The sequence below is a fragment of the Gorilla gorilla genome, chromosome 1, assembly GCF_029281585.2.
Source record: "Gorilla gorilla gorilla isolate KB3781 chromosome 1, NHGRI_mGorGor1-v2.1_pri, whole genome shotgun sequence".
Taxonomy (NCBI): domain Eukaryota; kingdom Metazoa; phylum Chordata; class Mammalia; order Primates; family Hominidae; genus Gorilla; species Gorilla gorilla.
In genome coordinates this window covers 193,752,993-193,775,056 of record NC_073224.2, presented here as the reverse complement: position 1 = coordinate 193,775,056, position 22,064 = coordinate 193,752,993, and the positions used below count along the sequence as shown (strand labels likewise).

At 47.3% G+C, this 22,064-nt stretch overlaps 1 protein-coding gene across 1 annotated transcript in view; it reads right to left on the bottom strand.

The window, feature by feature from the left end:
* The window catches only part of PIK3R3 (phosphoinositide-3-kinase regulatory subunit 3), a 135,257-nt gene extending 113,213 nt beyond the window's left edge, over positions 1-22,044 (bottom strand). Inside the window, exon 1 of the mRNA XM_019017756.3 lies at positions 21,895-22,044. The gene's annotated coding sequence lies outside the window, so the exon portion shown is untranslated. The remainder of the gene's footprint in view (positions 1-21,894) is intronic.
* Positions 22,045-22,064: the final 20 nt, after the last annotated feature.

Genomic DNA, 22,064 nt, shown 5'->3' with positions numbered 1-22,064 from the left:
TATGTGTGGTTTTTTTTTCACAGTTATTTTGAATCTCACAATTCTTAGAGGCTTCTGGAAGTCTATATCTACCTCCACGTGCAAATTTTCCAATGTTATCTTCATCCTTGCCCTAAATATCAATTGGCTTTATTTCTAGAGGTAATGATGAGTCCATGGCATGGATATAAAATTCAGTAAGATTCAAAATAATTCAAAATATAATCCATATATCCTCAGCCTCATTTGCCTGTAAATACAAAATTAGATATTATTTAATAAATTTTTTTACCCAACTTACTCTAGGATGAGCACCCACTTTCCTACTTGTAGGAATTAACCCTACCTCAAAGTGTCCTTCAGCCATTTTAAAGAGTTTCTCCAGGGCCTCTTGAGTTGAGAATAAGTTCTTGAATGGCTAGTCATCTTGCCAGCATACTACTTGTTCAGCTTCTATAGCAGATGGCTCCCAGGAGCTTGCTGCATCTCCAATAGTGACCACAAGCAGCAACCTATTTTGGCTTCCAGTGGGGACAATGCTTTCTGTCCTGGCTGCTGCCATCTCTGCTGATGGGGCTGAAATCTGCCTCCTTAAGGCTGGTGTGACTTGTAACTGCTGTCCTGATACTACCTGACTTCCTCCTCTCTTTCCCAACGTTTTTCCCAAGATCTGGGCAATACAGACTTTTTCATCTGGTTAGAATTGGATGTGGGAATTGAGGAGAAAGGAAAAATGAAGGATGTCTGTACTCCCCCCAACTCACTTCTCACAGAGAGTGTACTATCACCATTCACAATTATTTGCCACATGTCTGTCTTTCCCTCTAAACCACAAACTCCTTATTTACCACACAGTGCATGACTTAGACTCCTAGTCAGTGCTGCTTAACTAGTGGAATATTATGATAGACATACAAAGTACCATGAGGCAATAAAGAAAATCATCTGTCAGGATCAGATAACTTTTCCTGGAGAGGATAGGAAAAGCAGTACTTAGGACTTGATCTAGAAGGATAAGTAAGAATTCACTAGGCAGATAAGCGAAAGTGAGAGTAAAGGGTAAGTCACATAATAAAGACACTGCATGTACAGTGTGTCAAACAAGACAGAAGTTTGTTTTCTTGTCATGTAACAGTCCAGAAATAAGGAGGTAGTTCAGGTTAGGTAGGAAGCTCTAAACATAGGCCCTGTTAAAACATGGGGAAATTCTATTGCTGAAAGGAAGAAGGAGACAGTGGTTACAGCCATGCATTCCAGCTTGAGGCCTATGCAAAACTCATGAATATAAAAAAGAACAGCTTGTTTGGAGAATAGAAAAGTTCAGAATCCTGTTGAGCATGGTGGTGCACGCCTGTAATCCCAGCACTTTGGGAGGCTGAGGCAGGCAGATTCCTTGAGCCCAGCAGTTCGAGACCAGCCCTGGCAACACAGCAAGACCCCAACTCCACAAAAAAATTAAAAAATTAACCAGACGTGGTGGCACATACCTGTAGTCCTAGCTACTTGGGAGGCTGAGGTGGGAGGATTGCTTGAGCCTGGGAGGTTAAGGCTGCAGTGAGCCATAGTCATGCCACTGCACTCCAGCCTGGGTGACAGAGCAATACCTGTCTCAAAAGAAAAGTTAAGTTCAGAATCCTAGGAAGTAAAGTGTGAGAGACAGAACTGAGGAAATGAGGAATAGAGATAAGTGGAGGCCTCATTTTGAAGCTCCCCTGTCTCTCACCTCATCTCCTTTTAACCTTCACCCTCCCAACACACAACCACTCATTCACATCTGCTTCAGCCTTTTATCTGTCAGGATTTGATAGGCCTCAGGTTCTTTATAGGTACCTGCTCTCCCTCTACCTAGAGTGTTCTTTCCCCCAGATCTTCACTATAACTGTCTCCTTCTCTTCATTCAGGTCTCAGCTCAAATTTCACCTCCTCAAAATGACCTTCCCTCACAGTGCTAGCCAAAGAAGCCCTCTCCATATCAACTTTTATTCCTATTTTAATGTCTTACTAGGATGTATCACAATCTGAAATAACTTTACGTATGTTTTTTGTTCAATGCCTATATCTTGATCTAGAAAGTAAATTCTGCCCAGGCACAGTGGCTCCTACCTGAAATCCTTGCAATTTGGGAGGCCAAGGTGGGAGAATCGCTTGAACCCAGGAGTTGAAGACCAGCCTGGATAACATGGTGAAACCCCATCTCTACAAAAAATACAAAAAATTAGCTGTGGGTGGTGCCATGCACCTGTGGTCCCGACTACTCAAGAAGCTGAGGTAGGAGGATCACTTGAGCCCAGGCATTCAAGGCTACAGTGAGCCATGATCATCATACCATGCACTCCAGCCTAGAAGACAGAGGAGACCCTGTCTCAACAACAACAAAAAAGAAGAAAAAAAACAAAAAACAAAAAACAGGAAACTCTGCGGAGTCAGATATATGGTTTACATCTCTGTATAGCCAGTGCCTAGAATGCTGCTCCACAAGTTTTGTTTCCTTTTTCTTTTTTCCTTTTTTTTTTTTTTTTTTTGAGACAAGGTCTCACTCTGTCACCCAGGCTGGAATGCAGTGGCACAATCTCAGCTCAATGCAGCCTCAACCTACCAAAGCTCAGGTGATCCTCCCACCTCAGCCTCCTGAGCAGCTGTGACTACAGGCACGTGCCAGCACGCCCAGCTAATTTTTATATTTTTTGTTTGTTTGTTTTTGTAGAGATGGGGTTTTGTCAAGTTGCTCAGGCTGGTCTTAAACTCCTTGGCTCAAGCTATCTGCCCACCTTGGCCTCCCAAAGTGCTGAGATTACAGGTGTGAGCCACCATGCCCAGCCTAATTTTTTTTAAAAATTTTAATTGTTATGGGTACATCTACATTTTTTAATGATTGGGAAAAAATCTCAAGAAGCATAATATCTTGTGAAAATTATAAATTCAGATTTCGGTATCCATAAATAAAGTCATACTCATTCATTTACGTATTGTCTGTGGAGGCCTGGCAGATCTGAGTATTTATAACAGAAATTGTATGTCCACAAGGCCTAAGATATTTACTATCTGGCTCTTTACAGTAAAAGTTTGTCGACCCCTGGTTTAGTAATAGTAATGTACATGAAAAAGAGTAAAATTTACTTATATAAATTGTAAAACGTGTATCTTAAAATGTGAAACTATAGATGCCTACACTGAGTTATTATGAGCTGTGCTGGCATACACATTTCTATAAATGTGCATGTTCCTCCTGGTTTTTCTCATAGAACATAGACAGTGAATAATAGGAATTCATTGCTGGCTGGGTTTTGACGCAAAAATTTCCTGTTAAAAAAAAAAAAATTGTCAGCCTGGCCAACATGGTGAAACTCCGTCTCTACTAAACATACAAAAATTAGCCGAGCATGGTGGTGCACACCTGTAATCCCAGCTACTCCCAGAGGCAGACAGGAGAATCGTTTGAACCCTGGAGATGGAGGTTCCAGTGAGCCAAGATTGTGCCACTGTACTCCAGCCTGGGCGACAGAGTGAGACTCTGTCTCAAAAAAAAAAAAAAAAAAAGTATGTGACATTTCTGACCGTGAAGAATCTCATTCAGTCTCCTGGACACAGAGACAGTTATCCAGAGAAGACATCTGTGGTGAAGTAGCTAATACCCCATGCACTTGTTATCAGATCAATAACAGAGCCTGACTGGGTCTCTCTGAGCCACAACTGCCCCTGGACTGAATGGGGCATTTATCACACTGTTGTGGACAAACCAGCTGACCATCATGCACACAGGCCCAAGCGCCTGTCAGTTAGCTTCTGTCCATTAGCTGTCCAAACCCACACTCTGGCCCTGGTACTGCAGTCACGTTATCAGTTCCCTCCAGACCCTGGAAGCATGATCGGCCATGAGTTCCCATCTCCTACCATGCCTCAACTCCACTTGGACAAACTGTCAGTTAATTAGCTAATGTGAACAAAACACTTGAAGCTAAAAAAAATGCTCAGCTGGGCTATTATGATATTTGTCTCCTGATCCTCAACTCCCTGCAATTCCCTCCACTCCAAAGTCTGCCCACAGGACTCCTTCTATCTGTCAATAGGAAAATTACACAGGAAGTGATGGAACAGTCACCTATGTTCAAGGCCAAAGCCTCTCAATCCTCCTGACGTTGCTGCTATAGATTCAGGCAACTAGAATCATAAATCCCAGGGCCTGAGGTTTGGATTGGCTTTCCTATTTATTTATTTTAGGCAAGGTCTGACTCTATCGCCTAGGCTGGAGTGCAGTGGTGTAACCTCAGCTCACTGAAACTTCTGCCTCCTGGGCTCAAGCCATGCTCCCTCCTCAGCCACCCAAGTAGCTGGGACTACAGGCACATGCCACCACACCAGCTAATTTTCGTATTTTTTGTAGAGACAGGGTTTTGCCATGTTGCCCAGGGTGGTCTCGAACTCATAAGCTCAAGCAACGTGCCCACCTCGGCCTCCCAAGCTGCTGGGATTACAAGACATGAGCCACTGCGCCTGACCATGGATTGGCTTTCCTCTTTAAAAGGAACTAGTGGCTCAGCAGATCCAGAGTTCCCCAAATTATCAAATTTGGGATGATTTTTAATTTCTTCAGCTGGATGGCCCATTTAGAAAGTCAAAACAGCCTTTTGGAATGATTATGTGGAAATCAGCCTTATTCACTTTAAACCTTATATTCCCAGGGCCAAAACTCAATTCTCCGTCTCTCAATTCAAGCTCCTCTCGCTGCAGTGGAGGAGGAAAGCTTAGAGTCAGCAGGGACTCCAAGAGAAATCCCTGTTCAGAAAGTTGGTCTTTGAAGGACTGGGTGATGGCCGAAGTGCCTAAGGGTGCTGAAGCTTTGTGTAGTTATCAGATACCAAAACAAGAAGGTGCCCAGGGCAGACACACGTTATTCCCTTCTATCCTCCCTTCTGAAAGGTATTTCATAATACCTTTATGGAGGGGACTGAAAATAGCTGACCTCAACCACCTAAAGCCCAATTTCAGAAGAGTTAACAGCACATTTTTATTGCAATCGTATTTGGGCAATTCCTACATGCTCCCTGATAATCCTTGGGGAGCAGGTAGCACATCCTTTGTTTCTCCCTGCATTTCTATCATCGCTTCTCTCCATTTCCATTCCTAAGGCTTCATCAGTACTCACTATGACAGCTGTTACAGCCTCCTGGGTCACCCCATCCCACTCCTTCTCACCCCCATTCCTGCTGACTCTAAGCTGTCCTCCTCCACTGCAGTGAGAGAAATCATTTGAAAACACAATTGTGACTATTTCACTCCCTGTCTAAAAGTGTCCAATGGCTCTCTATCATTCTCAGAATACATCCAAACTCCCTAACTTAATTAACTCACTTTAGAGTCTGCTCTCCACTTCTCACCTTCCAACATACCATGCTTGTACTCTATCAGGCAGTTTCCCCCACCCCACTTGTGACTTGCGCATGCTAGTGTCTCACGCCTTTCCTTCTTCCTGGAATGCCCTCTCCACTTCATCTTCATCCACCCTCAGAGGTCAGTCCAAGTGCCACCTCTTCCAGAAAGCCTTCCATGAGCTCACCTCTGAACTCCCAGAGCACTGCACTTGTTATTCTCTTGGGCCTGCTCTGCTTTATACAGTGGCTACTAATGTACAGCTGTTCTCTCCCCCATGGGACAGTAGGCATCTTAAGAAAGTCCTACAACCTAGTGTGTAGCATATAGCAGGTGGTGGTGCATTTAGTGACTGATTAACAAACTGCAGAAGAAAGATAAGCTAAAAAGATCATGAGTCAGAGAAACAGAACTGGGATGGAGGGAGAATCACAAATCATTATCAAAAAAGAATGGTTGACGAGGTTGAAGACTAAGTTGTCATCTTAATAACAGTAGATTACAGCCAGGCACAGTGGCTCACGCCTGTAATCCCAGCACTTTGGGAGACCGAGACGGGTGGATCACGAGGTCAGGAGTTCGAGACCAGCCTAACCAATATGGTTACACCCCGTCTCTACTAAAAATACAAAAAATTAGCCAGGCGTGGTGGCACGTGCCTGCTATCCCAGCTACTCAGGAGGCTGAGGCAGGAGAATTGCTTGAATCTGGGAGACAGAAGTTGCAGTGAGCCGAAATGGCACCACTGCACTCCAGCCTGGGCAGCAAAGTGAGACTCCATCTCAAAAATAAATAAATAAATAAATAAATAAATAAAATAAAATGGCAAATAATCCCCATGGCACTCTCCTTACCTACTTTGTCTCCCCGTTACCTGCTTTAACTCCATAGCACTTATCTCCATCTGTAATACTATCTATTTTATTCATTTGTTTATTTTCAGTCTCTTTCCACTAGATTATAAATTCCATGGTCACACAGTCAGGGGCAAAGCCCAGATTCAAACTCAGTTCTGACTCCAAAATCAGATGATAAAGTTACAGTCATGTGGAACAAAGGGAACAGACTCTCCATGGCCCTTAAAGGCAAATACCTTTCATCATAGGAAGGCTTTAGAGAGGCTAATTTTGCCTTAATATAAGACAAAATTACATTATAATAAGACTGGATTTTGAGCATGATCCAGTTGTTAGCTGGGGCTCTCTCTGCCCCTTAAGGACCAGATAAGACTGGCTCAAGCCCTCATTCCCAAAGATTCCCCAAAATATTTCCAGAGATTACAGAAAATCCCCAGGACAATTACATTGTCATCATCACCTCTGGCTCTAAGTTTCAGCTTCCACTATCTGAATTTAGCTTGTAGATCACCACACATGCCACATGTGTTATCCCCATCCTGCACCTGGTTCTCAACCCTCTCTATGAGTACCATACACACACACACACACACACACACACACACACACACACACACACACACACACACAGAAAAACAAATCACTTACCAGGGGCATTTGTTACCAAACTTCACTGTCATGAGATTTAGCATAGCCACAGGAAACTACCCAAATTTAATACTAAATTCTTGTCATTACCTTTCTGCTATGCCGTGTTGTTTTTTACTTTCCTTTTCCTCCTCTTTTACTCTCCAGCCCTCTCTTCCTGACTCCCAGATTCTCAAAAGCAAAAACACACAAGCAAACAAAAACCTCATTTTTTTATTCAAATCATGTAGCTCTGTTCTGTCCCTAAACTTAGTTCTTTAGCCTCTCCTTTTGCACAGCCAATGATTTGTCCAAAATAGTTGGTTCATCAGATTAGGTTATTCTTATCCTTTGTCTTATTTTCAGGCATGGGGATAATTTATTTAGTTCTTCCAGTTTATGAGAAAACAAAAACTAAAAATCTCTCCTTCAGCACTGACTCTCCAGTCATGAGACAGATGACCTCTTAAGACAGTGAGTATTCCATCCTTGGATTTAAGCAAGCAAAGACTGGACTGATATCTAACTAAAATACATGTAGGTCTGTGTATAAAACATGGAAGAAGAAGGTGGTGAAGATTCTTCAACTTTCAGAACCTACGATTCTGTAACAAATTAGGCACATTTGCCTTTTCTGAACACCATGCAAAACCATAGGACTTTTTCAGTTGCATATAATAGAAACCTAGCTCAAACTGTCTTTTTAAAAGGGAGGATTTGTTGCCTCATTAACAGAAAACCCAGGCAGCTGAACCCAGGAGCTCAAAAAAATCTTCAGGTATGTGTTTTCTCCATTTCTTGGCATCTCTTAACTAATGTTGACTTCCATCTCAAGTAGGCTGTCCCCTTGAATGGCAAAGATGACCAACAGCCATCTCCAGAACTACATTTTTCAGCTTCAGTTCTCTATCCTTAACCCTGTAATAGGAGAGAGGGCCTCTGTCCCATTTATTCCAGCAAAAGGCACTCATTGCCCCACTTGGGTGAAATGCCCATCACTAAACCAATTTTTGTCATGATTGGCCAAGATAGGATTTCAGTGCCCATCCCTGGAATTCAGGTGTGGACTAGGCCCAGTTGGAACACATGGACCAAGATGGGGAGGAGTGTTCCCCAAAGGAAAATGGGGAGACCGTAACCAAAAGGAGGAGAGACTCCCAGGAGTGTAAAAAACAATAATGGCCAAACCGCATCAATGTAGTTAAGGAGATAGTCTGATCAGTAGAGGAATTCACCAGTCAGATTGGACCACATCATTGACCTGATGAAACTATGCCTCTTGGTCCTCCAAGAAACTACTAAACACCCAAAAAGCAATGATTCACTTATCAAATTTGCAAGGATTTTTTTTTGTCAGGGTCTCACTCTGTCACTCAGAGTACAGTGGCACAATCATAGCTCACTGCAGCCTTGAACTCCTGGGCTCAAATGATCCCCCGACCTCAGCCTCCCTTAGTAGCTGGGACTACAGGCATGTCCCACCATACCTAGCTAATTTTTTTTTTTTTTTTTTTTTTTTTGTAGAGACAATGTCTCACTATGTTGCCTAGGCTGGTCTCAAACTCCTGACCTCAAGTGATCCTCTTGCCTTGGCCTCCCAAAGTGCTGAGATTACAGGCATGAGCCACTGCACCCAGCCAAGGATTTTTAAAATGTTAATACTCAGTGCTATGTCATAAGACAGGTACATTAATATCAGGGTGATGGCATGTAATTGGCACAACCTTTCTGGAAAGCATTTTGGCAATATATGTCAAGATCCTTAAAAATATTTTGATCCTCTGACCCAGTAATTTCACTTCCAGAAAAAATTGTAAGAAAATAATCCAAGCCAGGCATGGTGGCATGCACCTATAGTCCCAGCTACTTGGGAGGCTGAGCCAGGAGGATCACTGGAGCCCAGGAGTTTGAGGCTATAATGTGCTATGACTTCATCTGTGAATAGCCACTGCACTCCTATCTGGGCAACAGAACAAGACCCAATTTCAGAAAAAGAAGGAAAGAATGTAAGCCAAAATATCAACAAAGATTCATGCATAAAGATTTTCTTCAGGCCGGGCACGGTGGCTCACACCTGTAATCCCAGCATTTTGGGAGGCCAAGGTGGGCGGATCACGAGGTCAGGAGATCGAGACCATCCTGGCTAACATGGTGAAACCCTGTCTCTACTAAAAATACAAAAAATTAGCTGGGCGTGGTGGCGGGCACCTGTAGTCCCAGCTGCTTGGGAGGCTGAGGCAGGAGAATGGTGTGAACCCGGGAGGCGGAGCTTGCAGTGAGCCGAGATCACGCCACCGCACTCCAGCCTGGGCGACAGAGTGAGACTCCATCTCAAAAAAAAAAAAAAAGATTTTCTTCATAGTATTTTTAGAATAGCAAAAAATTAGAAACAATTTATACGTCTAAGGGTAAGAGTTTGGTAAAATAGGCTAAGCATGGTGGCTTGAGTGGGGTGGCTCATGCCTGTAATCCCAGCACTTTGGGAGGCCCAGGTGGGGGACCACTTGAGCCCAGGAGTTAGAGACCAGCCTGGACAACATGGCAAAACCCCATCTCTACAAAAAAAATATAAAAATTAGCTGGGAGTGACGGTGTGTGCCGGTAGTTCCAGCTACTCAGGAGGATCACTTGAGCCCAGGAAGCAGAGGTTGCAGTGAACCGAGATCGTCCCACTGCACTCCAGCCTGGGTGACAGAGTGAGACTCCATCTCAAATAAATAAATTAATTAATTAAATTAAAGCAAGATACAAAACTGTCTATGTGGTATAATATTAATAACGTAAAAGAAAACCACATATACCCCAAAATTTAAAAATACATGATACTCTGATTTCCATATATAAAAAATTAGAGCAGTGTTTATTTATTTTTATTTTTCCGAGACAGAGTCTTGCTCTGTCGCCCAGGCTGGAGTACAGTGACACAATCTCGACTCACTGCGACTTCCACCTCCTAGGTTCAAGTGATTCTCCTGCCTCAGCCTCTGAAGTACCTGGGATTACAGGCGTGCACCACCACACCCGGCTAATATTTTGTATTTTTAGTAGAGATGAGGTTTCACCATGTTAGTTAAGCTGGTCTCAAACTCTTGACCTCAAGTGATCCACCCACCTCAGCTTTCCAAAGTGCTGGGATTACAGGCACGAGCCACCACGCCCGACCGCACTGTTTATTTCTTAAAGGATACTTTATATATTTTTTCTTTTTATTTGCCTGTATTTTTCAAGTTTTCTACAATGAACAAACATTACTTAAACATTATTTTGGAAGTCACCTTTTCTTACCTATGAAGAATATGGCCACCCCTTTATACCACATCAGGCTGCTTCAGCCTTTTGGACACCTGAGGGAAAATGCTTGATGGATGACAGATGAAGGTTAGCGACATTTCTTTTATGTCTTAAAACCTTCCCTCAATTATCCACAGAAAGTTTTTCTCATAATTGCCAGTCCTTCTTTAGACAGAATCTATCACTTCATAACATGATGCTTTTTTAAAAAGTAAAATAAAACTGGAGAACAGAACATAAACTTGTGCTGACCCTGATATGAAAATGAATAGACAACTGGGTTTCCAGCTGCTAGTGAAGTACCAGTGCAAAAGGGATGCCCCAGCTGACCAATGCCAGAGACTGAGGTAGAAGTGCCCCCATGTCAGGCTTGCCTGTGGGAGCTGTCTGCAGTAATTCCAGCTTGCCACTTTTTGAGGTCTGAGGACACATTCTGCCTAGAGGTCCTTCAGACAAAAAGGTCTCCCTCACTGCAGGCAACAAATGATTGTCAATGATTACTAGCTAGAGAGACAGAAAACAAGATGATGCTTCTAGGACAACACAAATGGTACCACCTCCAGGAAGCTTTCCCTGTCTCCTTCCTGATCCCTACTACACCCCAGATGGCATTCTTCCCCCAAGGAACCATGGCCCTGGTGCTTTCCCTGCCCTCTTAGAGCAGATGTCACCATTGATGATGTGGCAGCTGGTACTGTGAGAAGACGTCACACAGACCTTCATTCACCTCCTGGCTCTGCCACTCAATTCCTGAGCCTCAGTTTCCTCAGCTGTAAAATAGAGACGGTAATCTCCACAGCACAGAGCACTGTCCCACTCCTTGGATTCTCTTTGGGAACAGTCTGACAACCCAATCCTTGAGCTCATATAACATGATTGTGCCCAGAGAAACTGCCTGGCTGACCAGACCACAAAGGGAGATGCACTAGGCCCAGCCCAGTGGTAGCAGGGGCACCCCCTACCTCTATGGCCTTGCCAGTCAGACCTCCAATGAGCCACAGCCAGGGAACAAACAACCAGCACTGACTAATAATACCTCTCCCATCTCTGGACAGAGTAGTTAACAGGTAGGAGGATTACAGGACTCCAATTATTGAGGATCTATCTAGGGGTGTGGTCATAGGTGTCCAAAACTGAACTCAAGCCTCCTCCCAAATATGTTATTCTTCCTGCTCCCTGTCTCAGTGAATAGCACAACCCAGGACCCAAGCTGGAAATCAGGATATCATCCTCATACCTCCCTCTCACTCAATTCCCATTCAATTCATCACCAAGACCTGTCACTTGTACCTCTCAGCTCCATCCATTTCTTTCCATCCCAGGGCCAACACTGTGGTTCATGCCACGATCCCTCTCCCCTGAGGCATTACCACAGCCTCCTCTTCACAGGTCTCCTTGACTCCCCACTGCCCCACAGGGAGCTTATCTCCTGCTTCTGCTGAAAACCCCTCAAGGGCTCTCAGGATAAAAACCAGCTTCAACAGGAGAATCGCTTGAACCCGGGAGGCGGAGATTGCAGTGAGCCGAGATTGCGCCATTGCACTACAGCTTGGGCAACAAGAGCGAAACTCCGTCTCAACAACAACAAAAAATACTGGCCTCAATAACTCCAAGCCCCCCACCTTGCCCCAGTCTGGTCCCTGCTTACCTTTCTAACCTCATCTCTTTCTACTTCCTGTCTTACACCTGTAGTTTCCCCAGATTTTCTGTCCTGGCTCTTACCTACCTGGTTTTGCTTATGCTATTCCCTCTGTCATTAACCTCCTTCTCTTCCTCCCCACTCCCCCATCCCTTTTTTTGAGATGGGGTTCTCACTGTGTGTTCCAGGCTGGAGTGCAGTGGCATGATCATATCTCGTTGCAACCTCAAACTCCTGGGCTCACAGGATCCTCCTGCCTGAGCCTCCCAAGTAGCTGGGACTACAGGTGCATCACTATGCCCAACTAAGTTTTCTACTTTTTTTTAGAGATAGGATCTCACTATGTTGCCCAGACGGGTCTCAAGCAATCTTCCCGTTTCAGTCTCCCGAGTAACTTCCTCCCTTTGTTTCCCCCAGACCAGCTCCTACTCATATTTTGAGATTTAGCTCAGATTTCTACTCTTCCAGAAGACTTTTTGCTCCCCAGTTTGCCACACATACCCCCAAACTAGGCTAAGTGTCCTTATTGCTGCCATTTAGGGAGCACTATTCAAACACCTCTGATGCCTTAACTCAACCCTCACAACACCTGGGTATTTCTATTCTTCTTCTTCTTCTTTTTTTTTTTTTTGAGATGGAGTTTCACTCTTGTTGCCCAGGCTGGAATGCAATGGTGTGATCTCGGCTCACCACAACTTCCCCCTCCCAGGTTCAAGTGATTCTCCTGCCTCAGCCTCCTGCGTAGCTGGGATTACAGGCATGTGCCACCATGCCTGGCTAATTTTGTATTTTTAGTAGAGACGGGGTTTACTCCATGTTGGTCAGGCTGGTCTCAAACTCCCGACCTCAGATGATCCGCCGTTCTCAGCCTCCCAAAGTGCTGGCATTACAAGCGTGAGCCACTGCGCCTGGCCCCTATTATTCTTACTTTACAGATAAGAAAACTCAGGCTTGGAGAAGTTGAAGCAAATTTTCCAGGGCCAAACCGTAAGTGGTTCAGCAGTGTTGAAACCCAGGTCTATTTATTTGTTTATTTTTAATTTAAACTGCTGCTTTGTCCTTTTTTTTTTTTTTTTTTTTTTTTTTTGAGACTGAGTCTCACTCTGTAGCCCAGGTTGGAGTGCAGTGGCGCGATCTCGGCTCACTGCAAGCTCCGCCTTCTGGGTTCACGCCATGCTCCTGCCTCAGCCTCCCGAGTAGCTGGGACTACAGGCGCCCGCCACCGCACCCGGCTAATTTTTTGTATTTTTTTTAGTAGAGATGGGGTTTCACCTGTGTTAGCCAGGATGGTCTCGATCTCCTGACCTCGTGATTCGCCCGCCTCGGCCTCCCAAAGTACTGGGATTACGGGCGTGAGCCACCGTGCCCGGCCTGTCCTTTTCTTCTTATGAAGGTACCAAGAAAAAATAAGAAGCACTCTTTTTTTGGTCAATTTGGTGAACACCCTTCATCTGGTATGCATAGGCACTCAATAATACCATCTGTCTATTCCTATGCTTATAGGTTTTTTTCTTTTCTTTTCTTTTTTTCTGAGACAGAGTCTCGCTCTGTCGCCCAGGCTGGAGTGCAGTGACATGATCTTGGCTCAGTGCAACCTCAGCCTCCCAGGTTCAAGCGACTCTCGTGCTTCAGGCCCCCGAGTAGTTGGGATTACAGGTGTGCGCCTCCACGCCTGGCTAATTTTTGTATTTTTAGTAGAGACGGGGTTTCACCATGTTGGCCAGGCTGTTCTCCAACTCCTGGCCTCAAGTGATCTGCCCGCCTCTGCCTCCCAAAGTGCTGGGAGGCGTGAGCCACCACACCTGGCCAGGTCATACAAGCTTTTTACACCACAAACTACAGTTCTCTTTTCTGAAGCTGGAGCCTCTGGAAGTACACAGCACACCCCTAGTTCGGCATGCCCTTCCCCCACCCCTCCTTCCGGTCCCCAGAAGCCTCAGGCTGTCAGGCCCTTGAGTAGTAACTGCTAGTGAGCCCACTTCGCTTCCTTGCGAGGGTACCTCGAGGATGAGAACAGTAATCGGTCGAATTCGCTAGTCGTGTCCAAACTGCGTTTAGACAGGGACAAGCAAGACAATGGAGCCGCTTTCCGGATAGAAGACGTGGATTCTACATCCTCCACCCCACGCCCCCAACCTTAAACATGCTTGCCAGCCTCAAACCTTCAAATTTTCTTTACCAAAACCCAGGCTCAGACCTCGAGACCAGGGTCCAGCCTGTTTAAGGAGCTCCCCAGACCCCGCACTTCTAGCTGCGTTCAACCAGGCTCGGGAGGTCCTTCAAGATCTTGGCTTCCTTTTCCTGACTCCGCGCCCGGCGCGGTTAATTATAGCCCCACCCCGCGACTCCCTGCTTCGCTCCCACCCGCGCGCCCAGGACCCTAGCTGCGGGACTCTAGCGGGGAAGGCACCCCCAATTCTGGGCCCTGGCGCCCTTGGGTCAGGGCCAGGAAAGGCACTTCCAGCCAAGCGCTGGCGCCGGGTGCGCCTCGCTTTACGGAAAGAACGCCCCGCGAATAAATCCGGAGCGGATTTGCATCACAGCAGCCGCGAGAAGGCTAGCTGCTGCCAAAGCTCCGAAGCTCTGGATGTCCCCATCCCTTCCTGGTCCAGAGACGAGGGTGTGGGGGGATGGGAAATGGGGCAGTGGGGAGGAAGCTACTGCAAGGAGGGGGTGTGCGCCCTGGCCTTGAAACCTGGGTGGAGAGGCAGCTAGCTAGGTGAGGAGCAGCCTCCTCCTCTAGGCCAGATCTCGAGGTGGGCCTGGGTTCTCGTGGAGGGAGATAAGGGTAAAGGCTTTGTGTGTATATGTGTGTCTTGGATTAAAGGAAACTGCCAGCCTGGAGGTGGTGAGTATAACAGCCCCCACCTCTACTGTTAAGAATCTCCCAGCTGTAGTCTCACCAGGTTCCCCCTACCTGCTCCTTCTGGGGTCCTCATATCCCTGAGGCCTGCACCTTGGTGACTACTGTGTGCTCACAGAGCACAGGCATCCTGACCTCAAGTCCTGGCCCTGGCTATACTGCTGCCCTTCAGTCATCTCATACGGCCAATCAGTGCCCGCTCTGGGCTTCCACTCACGCTGTTTCTCAATCAAGAAAGTTCTTTCCCCTTTGCATTAGCTAAAATTTTGCCCATTCTTTAAGCCCAATTTAAAAACTACCTGTGGCCGGGTGCAGTGACTCATGCCTGTAATCCCAGCACTTTGGGAGGCTGAGGACAGCAGATCACTTGAAATCAGGAGTTTGAGACCAGCCTGGCCAACATGGTGAAACCCTGTCTCTACTAAAAACACCAAAATTAGCTGGGCGTGGTGGCGCATGCTTGTAACCTCAGCTACTTGGGAGGCTGATGCATGCACTTGAACCTGGGAGGCGGAAGTTGCAGTGAGCCTAGATCACACCACTGCACTCCAACCAGGGCGACAGAGCGAGACTCCATCTCAAAAAAATAAATTAATTAAATTAAATTAAATTAAAAAAAAAATACCTATGCCATCTTCTGTGGAGCCTCTAGGAGGTCTGTGTCCCTACTTCTCTAAGCTCTTAGTATACTAAGTCCGAGCCTCTCTTTTAGCCCTGACATTTTTCTTGGTGTGTCTGCTAGTCTGTTTTCTCCATTAGGGTGCAAGCTCTCAAGAACAAGGACCAGGACTGATTCAGTTCTGTGTCCTTGGTGCCAAGGGGAGTGTTGGGGACAGCAGTGGTTCTGTGTGACCCTTGGAAGGGCCTGTTCCCTCTCTGGACCTCAGACTCCTTCACCCTTCCAGTGAGGGAGCTAAATGAGATGACCCCCAGGGCTGCCTCCAGCCCTGACCCTATGAGCCAGTGACCCTATCAGCCAGTGGCTGGATTACCCAGCCTCCTTATCATAACCCAACCTTGGGCAGGGCAGAGCCGGGCTGGAATCAGGGGATCTGAAATCCTCCCACCTCCCTTGTATCAGTTAACTGAGGCAATTGTGCAAGATTGCTGGGAACCTCAAGGCAGTGAATCTGGTGTCAACACATCATGATGCTATCCCAGCTGGAAAGTCCCCCTGCCCCTGGCTCTGGAGGCCTGACAACCAGCTCCAGCTGGGGATGGTGGGGAGGGTGAACTGGCACATCCCAGAAAGTGAAGAAGCCCCCTTTATACCCCCTCCTCAACACACACACACTATCTCCAGGAACAGTGGCATAGCCCCTCAACTCCCTGAAGACCAGTTCAGGACCATTCCACTCTCCACTCCAACCTCCTCACCCCCAGTTCAGCCCAGCTATCTCCAATCTGAGCTGAGACTACCCAGAGTTCCCAAATAGAAGGAACCTTGGTTCAGCTTTTTTCACAGCACAAAAAGCTGTCAGCCCGTATTGCACTTACGAATGGAACTCACTGCCTCTCAGGGCTGCACAGACCACTTCTTCCTGAAACTCTCATCCATGGACTCACATTTTACCTATTGAAGCCTCATGGAGTAATGCTAATCTGAAACCACAGCCCTCAGATTTAGACAGACTTAGTTGAGATTCCAGTTCTGTTACTCCCTAGCTGGATGATCTTAGGCATCTTATCTACCCTCCCTGGACCTCTGTTCCTTCATCTATAAAATGGGAGCAATGATTTATACACAAAGAGTGGTGGTTGTGGGCGTAAGATTTATGAAAACACCCATCATAGGCATTGACACATTTAGGATGTCAAATGTGGGCATTATTTTTATTCCCTATTCCCTGCATTCTCCCCTGAAGCTGCCTGATACTTTTTCTGGAAGCTGGGAATGGAGATACCTGAAGCTAAAACTTCTCTAGACAAAAGCAGGAATATACAATCCTAAAAGCTGCACTTAAACCCAATTATAGACTTCAAAAGACAGCAAAGGAGATTTGAGGCCCAGAGATGGGATAGAACTTGCCAAAGGTCACACAGCAGGTATAAGTAGGTAGAACAGCAGGCAAGCAAGGAGAGGGAGGCAAATGGGCGTGTGAGTAGAGGTCAGGGCTGAGGTATTGAGCTGAATCCAAGGACAGACAGCTGAGCAAGAAGACCTTCAGCTGACATTGCCCCATTTCCCATGCCCAGCAGGGCCTGGCATTTGCCGGTCTTTGGAACTGCTCCTTCTGGGTTCCTGAGTTTGCAGTAGTTTCCCAGAAGTGCTAGGTAAATACCTTTGTTGTTTGCTGAATAACCAGCCCCAAAGATTGGACAAGGGTCCCCATATAAATTTTGCCTCAAGATTGGCTCCTTCTATAGAGATGATCAGCCCCCCTAGGCACCACCCCACCCAGGTGCTCTCCACAGGGTCCTCTATCAGGGCCTTGCTGGGAGCTCTGAACCCCACCACATGGAGTGGCTTTGGTGTGCATCATGTGGCTCAGGGCTTAGCACCTTTGAAGACAGTCTATTCCTCCCAGCCACCCAGAGAAAAGCATGGAGTATTTTCTGTTCGGTACCTTTCTTCCCAAAAAAGATAGCCATTCCAATATGATAAGAAGTCTTACTAACCTTTGGAAGGAAATGTCCTGGGCTGATGGTAACCGCAGTTATGGGGAAGCTGGAGATGCTGGGGTCAGCATATTATGCTACTTGATGATTCTTTCTTTAGGTTATGTTTTCTTTGTTTGTATAATTCTGCTTTCTCTATCCCCACCTGCTGCCTCCTGCCCCTCATCTTCAGGAACCAGAAATGTGTTCTCATGGACAAAGCCTGTCTTCTGTCTGGTTTGGTGTTTGTTTGTTTGTTTGTTTTGAGACAAAGTCTAGCTCTTGTCCCCCAGGCTGGAGTGCAATGGCATGATCTCGGCTCACTGCAACCTCTGCCTCCCAGGTTCAAGCGATTCTCTTGCCTCAGCCTCCCAAGTAGCTGGGATTACAGGTACCTGCCACCAAGCCTGGCTAATTTTTGTATTTTTAGTAGAGACGGGGCTTCACCATATTGGCCAGGCTGGTCTCAAACTCCTGACCTCAGGTGATCCACCAGCCTCAGCCTCCCAAAGTGCTGGGATTACAGGCGCGAGCCACCGCGCCTGGCCCTGCCTGGTTTAAGCTTATGTGTCCCAGGCTCCCTACCTCCCCTCAATGTTCATGTGTGGACACCTTTGCCTATCCCCAGCAGGAAATCCTCTAGTTTAGACAGCCACCTGAATGTAAGGGCTTTATTAATTGATTTCTCAAGATGTCCATTTCAAGGATATTCTAATTTTGTCATCTGGAACTCAGTAATGCCACAATTCTGAATTTCTTAGTTTCTATAACCCAGATTTTACCATGCTGGAATTCTGTGATGCTAAGATTCCATAACTGTGAACTCCATGAATCTAGAATTTCATGATTTTTTAAAATTGTGTTTAATGAATTGTGTTGGTAATAGTAGTCAGCACTCTCTTGGCGTCAGTTTTGTGTTTGTTTTCTAGAAGTTGCAAGTCTCACCTCCAGGCTCTCTTCTCTGGGCATGCTGGTGCAGAGGATGGTCATTCCTACCTCTCCCGAGGCTCAGGGGTTGGGATAGTACCCAGGGAAGCCCAGTCCTGGGGCCCAACACTCAGTCTACTCCCTCTCTCCTGAAAACTCTTACTTGGGCTTTAGTACCTGAGGGTAGCAGGAAAAGCAGTCTCCTTTGCAGTCCTTCCACCCAGCTTCCTGTCCTCCTTGCACTGCCCCATGGTCCAGGGAGAGAAAGTTTTGTGGGAGACTGGCCTGGCTGAATGGGTAGGTGTGGGAAGAAGGGTTAAGCACTGGGCAGAGAGCCAGTGGAGGAACCAGGGGAAATTCCCTAGGGAGCCCTGCAGCCTTCCCCAGAGGTGAGGAAGGAACAGAGGCCGGAAGTGGGGGTGTGGGTGAGGGCACTGGTAAGGGTGGGGTGACCGGTATTGCATTGTGGGGTTGGAGCTGGGCTTCCGGCCATTGACCTATTAGTGACAAGCGACCTCCAGCCTGGCGCCCCAGGGGCTATCTGTTCGTGCCCTTACCCACTGACTCTGTGTTCCTGTGCCTGAGTCAGACTCCCAGGAAAATCTCGGGGGCAGGAGTTGGGGTCTGGGGAACCTATTTCTCTAGAGCGGAGCCACAGAGGCAAAGAGAGGGGCCAGGACATTCCAAGGATCAGATCAGGGCTTGGGGCAGAACCAAGACTGAAGCTCCGAGCTCCTGCCTCTAGCCCAGAGCTGTTCTCTTCATGGTCCAAAGGGTCCCAGAATTATAAAGTAATACTCCCCCAACTAGCCAGGTGGTGAAACTCAGGGCTAGAGGAAGAGCCCGTGCTAGGCTGCCTCCCAGGAGCAGCCTGGACCTTCTTCCAGTCCTGCAGCACATGGCTGAAGCTGCCAAACCCGATTTTCCAGTGGCTGCCTGAGGCTGGCTGGAGCGGGAAGCCCTCCTCCTGGCATGAACCCTCAGGCCATCGTCCTCCTCCCCCTCACCTCCCGATTCGGTGGCTTGGCCTGGCCTGCTCCTCCTGCACCTGTGCCAACTGTCCCAGTGCGCCACCACTTCCTTCTCCACCTGCCTGCCATCTCCCCTGGGCTGCTCCCCAGGCACTGTGAGGTGTGGTCCAGAGCTGTCCATTTCTGAGCCTCGGTTTTCTCATCTATAGATGAGGAATAGTGGCCTGCCTCCCAGGGATTGACTACAGGAAGATTTCAAAGAAAAGTGAGGTGGTAGGGGGCAAGCAGTAGCTCACGTCTGTAATCCCAACATTTTGGGAGGCTGAGGCGGGAGGATCACTTGAGCCCAAGAACTGGAGTGCAGTGGCATGATCTTGGCTGCAACCTCCACCTCCCAGGTTTAAGCAATTCTCGTGCCTCAGCCTCCTGAGTAGCTGGGAGAACCTGTTTCTACAAAAAAAATGTTTAAATTATCCAGGCATGGTGGCCTGCACCTGTAGTACCAGCTACTTGTGGGACTGAGGTGGGAGGATAGATTGTGCCCAGGAGATTGAGGCTGCAGTGAGCTAAGGTCAGGCCACTGCACTCCAGTATGAGTGACAGAGAGAGACCCTGTCCCTAAAAACTAGGCAGGGGAAAGGGCTGAGCCAGGTGGCTCATGCCTGTAATCCCTGCACTTTGGAAGACTGAGGTAGGTGGATCACTTTAGGCCAGGAGTTCAAGACCAGCCTAGACCACGTGGCAAAACCCCATCTCTACTAAAAATACAAAAATTAGCCAGGCATGGTGGCACACACCTGTAGTCCCAGCTACTAGGGAGGCTGAGGCACGAGAATCACTTGACTCTGGGAGAAGATGGTTGCAGTGAGACAAGATTGCGCCACTGCACTCCATCCTGGGCAACAGAGCCCGGCCCTGTCTCAAAAAAAAAAAAAAAAAAAAAGAAGAAAGAAACAAACAAACAAAGAAAAAGGAGATATGAGTATCATGGGCCACCAATTAGTTGGATGGTGTGTTAGTGCCATGTTGGGAGCACAGCCTAGGGTGTGAGAAGGAAGCACTGCTCTGTGGAATTCTGGAGATACGGTTGTTAGGATGAAGGGTGCAAGGTAAGGGCTGTATTCCCTCTGATTTCCTCAGGTTATCTCACCTATGGGAGAAGGAAGAACAGAGAGAGGCAGAGAACATCATCTCAAACTAGGAGCCCCTGTTACAAGTGCTCAGAGCCCTCCTCACGATTTAATGAAGAGCTTGTGTAATCTGTGTAATGTGCCTCTCACTGAGCTATAATTCCTCTGGGAAAGAACTCCCACTGCCTTGCTCACTGCTGTATCTCCAGAATTTAGCACCATCCCTGGCACATAGCAGGCACTGTTGACTGACACAGAGTTGCAGATTGAAAAGCAGAAGCAGAGGCACCCTAAGGGGTGGAGACCATCTAAGTCAGCTCAGCTAACCCAGGCCCTTCCAGCCTGACAGCCTGGTGTTCTCAGCCACCAGGGAACTCTGGCAGGGTGGGAGAGAGTGGGCTGCACCCGCTCATCCGGGAGCCACCTAAACTGAGGTGGTGGGTGCCCTCTGGCTGCTGCTGCCTCTGGGAGCCTAGATGGGGAGGAGAATTAGGAACCTGAAGGGGGAGGGGCAGTGAAGAAGCCATCATTGCAGATACAGCTAAAAATAGCTGGAAGAGATGATGTCATCTGGTTCCCACAGCTTAGCACCCCCATCATACACACACTCGAGCACAAACACACACTCTCACAGACACAGATACACACAGACACAAGTGTGGGCATGAGTGCATGCACACACACATACTACACACTCATATAGGGGAGGGAGGCTTCTGGGTCCCAGGGCCGCAGGGGCAGGGAAGTCTGGTGAGTGTGTCTGCATGCGTGTATGTCTGTGTGTGCCTGGGTTTGCATGAGTGTGAAGGCATGTGTCTGCATCTGGATGCTTGTGTGCTTGTGTCTGGGTGCATGCATGTTTCTGTCTGTGTTCATTTAGAGGCATGCGTATGTGTTGTTACATATGTCGTGTGGGGATCTATGCATTTGTGTCTGCGTATATCTGCTTATAGTATGTGCTTGCATGCATGTGTGTGGTTGTTGCAGTATGTGTCTATGAGTTCACTTATATTTACATGTCTGCATGTGTTTGTGAACTGTGTCATGTATCTTTATATGTATGGCCCCTCTTGGGCCCTTGAGCATGGCCCAAGCACCTTCTAGCTTTGGCTGATGTTCAGCAACCCCCATCCCATAACCTGAAGAGCCCAGCACTGTCTGGGCATGGTGTGTCAGTGAATTCTCTGCCTCAACCCCCCTCAGGGTCCCAGTCTCTGGCAAGAGTTGGGGTAGATAGACATAAGCACAATTCACTTTCCCTTCACAGGCAGCAAAGGACATTAGCCACACTTCCTGAACCCCAGGGGGCCAGGCCACCAAAGGTCTCAGGGTTCACTCCCTTCCCTAGCCCCTTGGGAAGGTAGGCCTGGAAATGCAGCCAGATCTCGGACCGGTGCGACACATATTAGCCCATGCATAATGCAACATATTAGATACAGAGTCCTACAAAATGTTCCCAGCTACTAAGACACAACCCCACAGAAACCCGGTTACAGCCAGTGACACATGAGCACACACTCAGAAATCCAAATGGAAAATCCCCAGGCCAGAGAGCTTAGCACCCTCCCTACTTTCTGGGCTCAAACTCAGTCTTGCCCCACCCCTAAGCACCCCAGCTCAGCTGCCAGTTCTGGAAAACACTGACCTCAGAGAATGGTTGAAGGGCCAAAGGTAGTATGCCTTTCTCAGAATCTCACCCTTCTCCATGTTCTCCTCCTTTAGGCTGTTCCCCATCCCCCTCCTGACCTTCACTTTTCTTACCAGGGCTGATGTCCTCTCCGGCACACCCATACCCTCACAAACGCTCCTTGACAC